Source organism: Rhinolophus sinicus, linkage group LG01, assembly GCF_036562045.2.
Source record: "Rhinolophus sinicus isolate RSC01 linkage group LG01, ASM3656204v1, whole genome shotgun sequence".
Taxonomy (NCBI): Eukaryota; Metazoa; Chordata; class Mammalia; order Chiroptera; family Rhinolophidae; genus Rhinolophus; species Rhinolophus sinicus.
The window spans coordinates 173,757,694-173,769,873 of NC_133751.1; positions in this window are offsets into that span (position 1 = coordinate 173,757,694).

Consider the following 12,180-nt stretch of genomic DNA (forward strand, 5'->3'; position numbering starts at 1 on the left):
TATCACTGACTTTGCAAGGATTTATTGAAAACCAGGCTGTTTTTCTATTACATTATTTTTAGCAAATCAGACTACAAAATTATGCACATTTATGTAATGATTAATTGGAACCAGGAGCTGCCCAAAATATTCCATTTGAGTTTAAACATCCCAGTCTTTTCTTCATTACTGACAGTTGCTATATGGTGCTTTGTGTAGGCAGGCATTGTGATTATATTCATGTTAAACGCCTTTGACAAATTAGCCAATACAGTCCAATATTTGCATGGACATTGACTTTATCTACTGGCTTTTATTTTCTCATCACCCTTGTATGAACATTGGACTGAAATATTCAGAGTAAATATTAAAATGATATTGATCTAGTTCACCAGACTTATTGATTCAGATGTCAAATGAACGAGTTCAGGAATCCATCCAGTTGCAAAATTACCCAAGAAAATTACCCCCAAAATCTCAATATGTTATTATGAAAATATTTTTTTTTATCTCCAGTTTTAACAATTTTAAAACAAAGACAGAAAAACTATTGATGTTTTATATTTATAGATTATTTTTTTATCTTAACCCTTCTCTAAATAAAACTACTTGAGGAATATTTCAAAAACATACCAACAGGAAAAGTGATTTTGTAAAGACTCAGTTTAAACATTTCAATAGTTAATGATTAGATGGTTTCTAAGGTTTTGTGCTAGATTCTACTCAAGAAAAAAATAATGCAATACTGAGATTTTATTATAATTTGCTTAACCAATTTGATTTTAAAACTTGATTGAGACTTTTTACTGAATGTATGTCAGTTTATCAATTTTCACAGTATACAAGTGATATATAAATTAACCAGTTTAAGATTCACATAATCAGATTATTCTATAGCTTTAGATTATCATAGTACAAAATATACTTAGTGATAATTTTGACTGAACAAAATACTGAGAATAAGAGCTAGAGAATGAGACAGGGATCACTGGGGGGCTGAAAAAAGCTTACAAATTTTCAGCATCAATTGACCTGTGTAAAAAGAAGTGAAAGGAAAAAAATGATGAATTATTCTACAAAAATTTTATAGGTAAATATGTACATATATATGTGTAAACAGAAACTTATTTCAGGAGATTAAAATCTCAAATAATTGCTCTGCTAAACCAGACTGAGAACATGAATATTTTTAAATTATTGTTCAATTTCAATAGAAATATTAGCAAATACATATTCTAGAATATCTCCAAGTGATGATTAATTTATTTACTAAACATTATATAACATTGAAAAGAAGACTATGTAAATATTAACTATGCACAAAGGATTTTGTCTTTTTTAGTCATATGTTCCTATTGTAAATTAATCTACAAGACATATAAAGTGAGCAACAGTGCTTCCAATTGCTTATTAATTTTGACGGCAACATTTTCTCTTCATCAGTGTTATTCATCAAATTATATTAATGGTTGAATTTCCTTTTTTATTTTATTAAATATATTGGAGTGACGATGGTTAGTAAAATTTATATAGGTTTCAAGTGTACAATTCTATAATGCATCATTTATATATTGCATTGTGTGTTCACCCAGAGTCAGTTCTCCTTCCATCACCATATATTTGATCCTCTTTTCCCTCTTCTACCATTTCTTCTCCCCCTTTACACTCTGGTAACCACTAAACTATTTTCTGTGTCTATGAGTTTTTGTTTCTTTGTTTGTCTTGTCTCTTTGTTGTTTTCAGTTTTATATCCCACATATGAGTGATTTCCTAACATATACACTTTCAAATGTCCTTGCAATAAAATGTACTATTTGATTCATTATTAGAGAGTCAGTCCATATAATAGATCCAAAGTCTCAAGCAAAATATCAAAGAATAAATACCAGTGTTTTTAAAAAAGGGAAACATAGACATAATACATTTCCTTTAGAATTTGAGTTGTCTAAAAATGCTGATACACTAACAAACGTACTATTATAACTACTTTTAACTGGTATTCAATTTTGTCATTTTATTATTTATTCAACATACAAATTCAACACTTACCCATTCACATGCATCAGGTGGTTTGAAATTACATAAAGAATTGCATTTTTATCCAACTTTAACATAAATAAATATTAATACTTTAATATTTATTGATTTAAGTTAAGAAATTTAATGTTGTGTTCCCATGGTATTGATGAGCATATTTAATAGGCCTGTAAAGTATGCCTCCGTTGCTTGTATTTACCTAATCACTAAACTTTTTAAGGAGTCGAAAAGTTTGGAATGGTATTAAGTAAGCATTACTATATTTTAAATGTCATCTAGTCACTGTAATGTCTTTATTTAACAGAAGTTTTAATTTTAAAAAATTACATGCTTAAATGTGTGTAAACCAAGTAGAATATATTTGATTTTATGTTTGTATTTGTCTCATGTTTTATGGATATTTAAATTTTTATTTGCTTGCTTATTTATTCTCTAAAGCATAGCCTTAAAAATGTGCATGTATGCAAGGGCTCTAGATTATAGTTAGTAAATTATTGTATCAAAGCATCAAGACAAACCAATTAAAACACTGAATTGAAAGCCTACTTGAAACGATAACTTCACCAAATTTTCTAAAGTTATAATTTAGAAAATAAATGTGCTTATGGAAAAATAATTGTACTCCCCAAATCCAAATTTTCACTTTTTGTGATTGTCACCACTCAAACTCATTCAAAGCTAATGTAAGCAAGAAGCTTCTAGAATGGTTTGAAAAAAAATCTAACCATTGGCTTTAAGTGAGTTATTTAAACAGTAGCTAACGTTTGCTTACAGGCCATAAAAGCACAAAGTGTAACAAATTAGTCACACTTTAATTTTTGCCCTTTCTTGACTTAGATTATTTTGTTTGTTTGTGTGTGTGTGTGTGTGTGTGTGTGTGTGTGTGTGTATTTTATTTCTGTTATATCATTATAAATGAGCATACTAGAGAAATTAGCAATGGTGTGTTTTATAATAGGCAAGTTGAACACAGTGAAAATATAAAAATAAAAGCAAATAACTTTCCCTTCTCATGAGGAAGTAGCATGAGTGTTGCAACACAGAGAAAGAATACTAATTAGATATGAAATGAGCTGTTAGTAGAAAGCTTTAAAGACAATGAGGAGAAGATTTAACTTAATTTGTAAAAAGATATGTTGCCACTAAAGTTTGGAATTGAAAAGTTTTTTATTTAGTATTACATTGTGATAGAAGCCCTCATTTTTTTCCCCATGAAGAGTGTATCATGGGAGAAATAGGAGAATTCATGAGAAGTAAGCTTTAGTGACATAATGCTAGATTGATACTTGTGGCTATCGGAATTGAGAAGAAAAGTAACATTATACAAATACTCTCTATAACTACCAAATAATTTTCTGTATTCATTCCAATGTGGCAAAAGGATAAGCATAGAATAAACATTTCCATTCCAAAAGGTAGTAACGGGAAAGAAGTGCAGGGCCATGGATCCCAAGCAAATCCAAAATTTAGCTGGGGAAAATTCCATTAGATTTTAAGGCTCACAAATTATTCTTGGAAGATATGGTGTGTCCATATATATGGACACACACACACACCATATAGTGGAGTATATATAATGGAATATATATAATGGAATATTACTCAGCCATAAGAAAAGATGAAATACTGCCATTTGCAAAAACATGGATGGATCTCGAGATTGTCATGCTAAGTGAAATAAGTCAGACAGAAAAAATCGAGAACCATATGATTTCACTCATATGTGGGATATAAAACTGAAAGCAACAAAGGAGCAAGGCAAACAAATAAAAACTAATAGACACAGAAAACACTTTTAGTGGTTATCAGAAGGTAAGAGGGGAGGATGGCTGGTAGAAGAGGGTAAAGGGGTCAGATACATGGTGACAGAAGGAGAACTGACTCTGGATGCTGAATACATAATGCAATATATAGGTGATGTATTATAGAATTGTACACTTTAAACCTATATAATTTTACTAACCAATGTTCACCCCAATAAATTTAATTTTTTTTTTTTTTTTATAAAGAAAATAATTATTGTCTGCAGGCCTGGACCCGTGGTGGCAGTGGCAACCTTGCAAAATTCTGAGCTGCCTTCTAGGTCATTCTTTCTTTTTCTTTAAGGGATAATTCATGTTCACAGTCAGATATCTCTATTGGCAAATCCTTTAGAATCTCAGAAGCCCAACAGCCTTTCTTCCTTCCTTTCACCTCTCCCTTCATCAGGCTAAGCTGGCAGTTTTTCTACTGATATAAAATTTTCAAACCTTGATGGCTTCCCATGCAAATCACAGGGTCCAAACCATCATTCAAGAAGGCTCTCTACTGATCATTACTGAATAATCCCTTCTCTATACCTGGCTTCTGCTGAGGTGATTGGTTGAATCCATGCCTATCATCTCTTTAGCAAATGAGCCAGGCTTTAACCTTGATGTTCTCTCCAGAACATGCTTTCTCCCTTTTTGCAATATGGATGGGCTACAAACTTTCCAAATCTTCAAGTTCTGGTTCTTTTTTGCTTAGCAATTCTTTCTTTAGTTGATTTCTCTCTTCTTACATTTTACTATAAGCAGCGAGGAGAAACCAGGCAATGCCTTCAATACTTTTCTTAAAAATCTCATCTAAATATCTCATCGCATGCAAATTCTACTTTCCACAAAACACCACAACACAGTCAGGCTAAGTTCTTTGACACGTTATAAAAGGATCATCTTTCCTCCAGTTTCTATGACATATTCCTATACAACGGGAAAGCTTACCAGGAGAACCCTAAAAATTCATATTTTTGCCACCCATCTGTCCATGATGTTATATGCATTCTCTATAATAATAGACTTCTCTATAGCTCTTCTCTTTTCTTTATGAGCCTTCACCAGAATTACCTTTAATTTCTATATGTCTACCAACAGTTTATTCTAGGCAATCTAGACTTTTTTTCTAACATTTACCCTAAAACTCTTTCAGCCTCTACTCATCACCCAGTTCCAAATCTGCTTCCACATTTTTAGGTATTTACTAGAGCAGCCCTTAGCTTTCTTGTACCAAAATGTGGATTAGTTTGCTAGGACTGCTGCAACAAAGTATAATAGACTGTGTGGTTTAAACAACACAAATTTATTTTCTTATTATTCTAGAACCTGGAAGTCTGAGATCAGGTTGTTGGCAGAATTGGTGTCTTAATATCTTGAGGCTTCTCTTCTTGGCTTGTGGTTGGCTGTTTTGTCCCTGTGTCTTCATTCTCTGTGCATGTCTGTGTCCAAATTTCCCCATTTTATAAAGACACTGGTAATATTGGATATGTTCTATATTAGTCAGAGTTCTTCAGAGAAACAAGAACAATAAAATGGTATGTGTATAATTGTGAATTAATACAATGTATAAATAGTTAAAATAACTGCTTCCCCAACAGGCAGCATATTACTTTAAGAGTATGGGGAAAAAAAACAAGTGTGTAAGAGACTATTTATTACTTTTGCACTACTTGTGACTTGCTAGTCATTGTCCTGAACATTTTATATAGACAATCTCATACATTTCCTATAATCAACATGAAAAGTAAGTAGTTTTTTCCTTATTTTGAGGTGAAGAAACTGAATTTCAATAATTATATATGCTTTCCCCAACACCAAACAGGGAGATAAAATAGAGATTAAAAAAAAAAAAAATGTTGTTGTTGTCATTGGTAATGTTACAGATAACTCACAAATTTGACAAACTTTGGCAAAAGTTATAAGAAGGAAATAAGATAGCTTATCAAAGGAAAAGGTGAGAAATTTATCCACTAAAGATGGGAGCCTAGACATACACAGAGTCAGGTAGCCAGAAATAATTATTGGTCTATTAAAGACTGCCTTTGGGTTGGAAAAGCTCCAAACATTTTCATTTTTCTGTAAAGATTAAAATTCCTAAACTGTAGGGATTTAGTAGTCTTGTCTTCATTATATATCCAAGTATTGGCTAGAGGATGGCTGACTATTTTGCATAGCAGTCCCACCAAAACTGAATTAATGTGAGATGGCTGGCAAACCAGAACACAGATGAAATGCTGTTACCAAAAGGTGAAAAGACGTGGGTATTAAACAGGCAAAATCCACAGATATCTATCTGCTAGAGCTAGGTGGTATAAAACAGAATTCAAACATATTTGGATAAAATGTTAATTAGAGTTTAATTGAGTTTTTCTCATGACCAGCAATTGCTAATCAGTTGCTTTTCCAAGTGAGAATTAAGAATTTTGCCTACCACCCACCATAGCACAACTATTTTCCACAATGAAGTTATTTGTTAATTGCAATATAATTGACATTTAACATTATCTTAGTTTCAGGTGTACAACATAATGATTTGATATTTGTATGTGTTGTGAAATAATTACCACAAGTTTAGTTAACATCTGTCACCATAAAGTTATATTTTTTTCTTGTGATGACAACTTTTTAAGATTTATTCTCTTAGCAACTTTCAAACATGCAATACAGTATTATTAACTATAGTCACTACGCTGTACATTACATCCCCATTACTTAATTTTACGACTGGATATTTATACTTTTTGACCTGCTTCACTCATTTGACCCGCCCCCCACTCCCCACCCCTGGCAACCACCAATCCTGTCCTCTGTGTCTATGAACTTGTTTTGTCATTTGTTCTGTGTTATTTTGAGATTCCTTATATAAGTGAAATCATAAAATGTATGTCTTTTTCTGTTCGTGCACAATGAAAATCTGACATCAAAATATAGTTGTATCTTCTTTTCAGTAAAAATTTTAGTCTCTGCAATAAATGAGATGCCAATAGTCATTTATATATATTTTGATAAGAAAACTAATGGAATAGTAAGCACAATGAGAAGAAATTTTCTTTCTAAGAATCCTCTTCATGAGAACATTTACCTTAGTATGTTGTTAAGAAAGTGTTCTGATGAAATCTTTAATCACTGAGTATAATATTTTATTTGAAAAACAGTCCTCAAGATGTCATTGAAAATGAAACACTTAGAATTGTAATTTAATAACCCCATTTTCAATGTTATCCTGTCTCCATAACTTCTACTTTAGGAAACTTCATAGAACTCATAAATAGAGATACACCTTGACCTTACATTGTCCGTATAGCTCATGAATAGAGGTTATAAGATAATGTCATTTCTATTCCAAATTTCCAGAGCCAATATTCTTCTTTCAATATTATTCCATCTATGATTTCTATAATCTAGTTTAGCTGATGTATACAATACCATTAACACATTTGCAATTAATCTTTTATAATTATAAAATTCAGCATAACTAAGAGAGACAAGGGATTAAAAATACAAACAATTTTGTGCACTACTTGGATTCATTGTTTCCAGTTATATCTCTAATAGTTTGTTATACAAGACATTCTTACTTCTCTCCATACAGTGTTTCTAAGACCATAATGTTCTGTCTATATAATCACTATTATATTCACAGTAGACCAGGAACAGTGTGAGTAGACATAATGGTCTTACTATTAATGATTGAACTCTATCTTCCCTAAAAAGATATGTTGAAGGCCTAGTACAACATATGCTGAAGGCCTAGTACCTTGACTTGTTGAATGTGACCTATTTGGCAATAGGAGTGTTGCAGAAGTAATTAGTTCTAATAAAGTCATACTGGGAGAGGGTAAACACTAGTCCAATATGATTGGGTTCCTTGCGAGGAGACAGAGACACACAGGGAGAACACCATGTGACTATGAGGACAGAGATTGGAATTATGTGACCACAAGTCAAGGAACATCAAAGATTGCTGTCAAACCAGCAGCAGCTAGAAAGAGGTAAGGAAGGTTTCCTCTACAGGTTTCATAGGGAGCATGGCCCTGGCAACACCTTGATTTCAGACTTCTAGCCTTCAAAACTGTGAGACAATAAAGTTCTGTTGTTTAAAGCTAACCAGTTTCCTGCACATTGTCACAACAGCCCTAGGAAACTAATACACTCTTGTAGACAGCATCAGAGATATTGGACCTAAAACTCAACTGGCATGACTCTTTTTAAATGCATGCTTTGAAAGGCAATGACTAAAGTGACTTTTTAGATTCTCAGTTATTAACACTAATAACTGTAGAAGGCTTTTATACGATCTTGATAAAATGACAATGCTCACCAAAAATCAGAGGACATGTTGAAACAAACAAGGCATTATATCATAACTTTTCATAAAACCTTTCAACTTTTTGTTTTAGGACCCATTTCTACGTTCTTAACATGACTTGCAAAATTATTCCAGTCTTTGCACTTTTGGCTCTGTGTTCTCATTTCTTAATAGTTTACCAGGCTTGTTATCACTTTGTGAGGGGCGAAATGTCTAATTATTACATTGTTTTGTACACCTGAAACTAAAAAAAAAAAAAAAAGAATCCTTGTAAACTTATGCATTCAAGTCTGTTAATTTTTTTCCTCAGTGAGAGCTTTATTCACCTCTCTTCCTAACCAGAGGAGATTAATGAGATTAATGTCTGTTGTTATATTCTGTTTTGCAACTTTCTGGAAACTCTGTTCTTCCTCTAATAATATTTGTTGCATTTTTTACAACATATGCATTTCCTTGAGAAGAGGACTTTTTTTGGTCTTACTCATAGCTGAAAATCAAAGTTCTGGGTACATACTTTTGCACTCAAGAAATATTTGCAGTTTAAAAAAAACTCTGGTTCTAGGAATAGATTTTCTTCAAATATCTTTAGGTAAATGTGAAAATCCTTAAACATCTTTTAATGAAAAGAGCCATATGCATGAAAACATCAGTTCTGGCTCAGTAGTAATATTAATAACATATTTTTATGTATTAACACAATAGCTCACATACAGAAGTAAGATTCATAATTATTTTATAGCTATATAAATAATATAGATGCTAGTAACATTTATACTTACATTATTTAAATTACATATAATTATCAGGGTCAGATATGGGGGACGAGTATATAAGTCCTTTCCTTTGTTAATCTATACGAGTATATGTTAAACATTATTTAACATATGCCAAACTTTTCCCAGCATTAATAAATTTTCAAAATAAACTTTTGCAATTATAAAAAAAAGAAAAAAAATATGTTAAGACTGTAAACACATTTCTGATTCTGACAGTCTGCATGCATATAGTTTGCAACAAACTATTATACATTCATTTTACAAAAATAATAATTAGAGTATTTTTAAATATTGTCTATACAATTTATTACACTCAAAGCTGAATCCAGAACATCAACTAAATCTTGGAGTACCATATCATTTGCAAGAATTTGTTTTAATAATTCATATTAGAAAAAGAAAAGAAAAAACTCCACACACTAAATTGAAGTACAAATATAAGAATAACAAACTTCTCTGTTTTTCTTTCTTCGAAAAAGTAAAGGAACCTGCTATTTTATTTTCTTAGGGGTTCATATAAACTGTGGAATAACATCAAAAAATCGAACCTCAAAAATGTTTGAAATTTATATGATGACTGTTAATAACTAAAAGAACATTTTATTATAGCGGTCCCATAACATATTTAAATCGGAAGCTTTGTACTTAAGATGCACTTAGGTTTAGGCTTTATGACTACCTAATGTTGAGCACCCAACATTCTATCCACTATAAGTTGCTTACTCTCTTTGTTATTCTATACCTTCTCATCAGAAAAGGAAGTATGTGTCTCTCAAAACCAATGATACACATTTACATTGGTTCTGCACATAAATGAAACACAGATATGGAGAATATATTTAAATATCTTTTAACAAAAAGAGCAATATGCATGTAAACATCAAGTGTGTTTTTAATACCATACAATAAAGAAAGCCTCAATTTACATTATTTATATAGAATCTGAGAGAGAAAGAGCGTAGTAAAATGGTGAATAGTAGAACATGCTATACACATAGAATAATCCTATATTAGGAATTTGGAAAACTTTCTATTCTGATGATTGCCTATTTACACGTGTCTTTAAGTCACAAGATTCCATCAACTTTAAAGAATCCCAATATACCCTGTGAATTTAACAGAAGTTCTTATCCAAATTAAGAGGGACAAATGTCAAACCCAACATTTTTGAAATGTATCTAAAGTTTTTTCACCCATTTTACAAATTCCTTTTAGCTAGTAATTGTATTGAGAACATCAGGAACATATATTCTAAGCAGGGAATTTGAAAAAAGAAAGAATTACAGACTACCAATACTAAATGGAACCATCAGAACAAGTTAATATGAAACAACTAACATTGCCTTTCTGACATTTCCCTCAATTTTTTTTAACAGAATGGGCTTAAAAGACCTGTGACATAAAACCTAACAATGACAACCTTTAACACAATGATATCAAATTCTAGAGGTCTGTAGATTACTCTTTTCCTCTTTGCATCTCCTGCTCTTGACAGAACCATAAAAAAGTACTCATATTTTCTTAGCATAAATATAGTAAGGCACAGTGGATTATTCCATTCTTACTGGAAATGAAACCCATGCTTCCTCTTCAACATGCTATATAGTATGCTGGTTTATGATAAGCATGTACTTTAGAAAAGAAGATAAATCATTTTTATGGGACTTACTCTCATGTTTATTTCAGATGGCAAAATGCTAAGAAGAACCCCGTGTGCGGTAATACACTGGCTACATGGCTGAAATTGAGGGAAACTTCCCTTTGCTCGACAGTAAATCACTATTATATGCATTACTGTATGATTTTCTCAAGTGTATTCCAGTATCAGAAGATTTGTGTAGTCAGTGTGGTGGGTTAATGAACTAAACTCTCACATTAAGAGATCAGAGTTCAAATTATCTGTGCACTGTATATTTTATGTATAAAATAAGTAGATAATTGTTCTGTGCTATTAAATTGCCTCTTCATACTCAGTCAGCTTCAGGGGATGCCTAGTTCTTCAGCTCAACATGTTTATCCACATTAAGGTATAATTTAACCTTATCACTTTGAAATTTTCAGCCACATTTAAGTATTTGGGAACTCATACTAATGATACTTAGAGAAATGAGGCTTGCAAATAAAAAAGATTATGTTTTAAAAGAGATTCTTATGGCTATAAAATGGTTCTGGAAAATAACATTTACATAAGATCCACATGAATAGGTGGGTAAGAAGAAGTAGTCTTTCTTTAAGTTATTTAATATAAATTTAATGACAAATGATTGAGAAATATTTAAGAATCTGCTTAACACAGTGACTCAAAAATATTTTCCAACATTACTGATTATAAAGTATGTTCCATTCGCTAATATATAAAACTGTATGTGCATAAATGCCCTTGAAACTAACGAAAAATATTACTTCAGTTTGATGTTGTTATTCCTTCTACAGGAAATTAGTTGTCTTTATATATATTTTAATATAAAAAATACATATGCACAGGATGGTTGAAATGAAGATGATAGCCTTAAAAATAATATTTATGCTATTATAGTTATAGATGTTTACTAAGGGAGATTTGTAGCAGACAAAAGTTATTTTATAAACTCTAGAACTCTGTGAAAGTCAACTTACTAGATTATATCTACAATAAAATATGCTTCCTACATTTTGGCAGTTATGATCTATGGCATTTCATTGGTGGAGGAAATGGATTATAAGATATACAATTAAAAAGAAGTATTCACTTTCATGGAGTGGAATACAATTTGTTTTCTTACTCAAACATGTATACTTAAAATTAACAAATAAAAACTTAGCACCTATTATGTACATAATACTATATGAAAAATATAAAAAAAATGAATGCAAAAGAAAATCTGAAAACTTTTATAATCACTTCACAACCAATTGGAAAATGAAAGATAAAGTAAAATAAAATTAGCAATTTAAAATGATTTAATGAACTAAGTAATTATAATAAGTGCTAGGTGTTTTCAAAAGAGAAGCAAATGTACCTGAACTGAACAGAGAAAAGGCTTGTTAGAAGAGATGATACAAAATTGGCCTTAAAGACTAGAGAACATTTGGGTGAAAGATAATATAAGACATGTAAGAATTACTTGAGTTTAGTGAACATTGAAATAGTTAGATAGGGTAATTCCTTAAGTGTTTGGATGAAATAAAGAAGGTGGAAAAATTAAGCATCTATGATAGCCTGAATAATGGCGCCCAAAAGCTGTCTCTAACCTAATCACTAAAAACTGTAAGTATGATACCTTATTTGGCAAAATAAATATTAGAA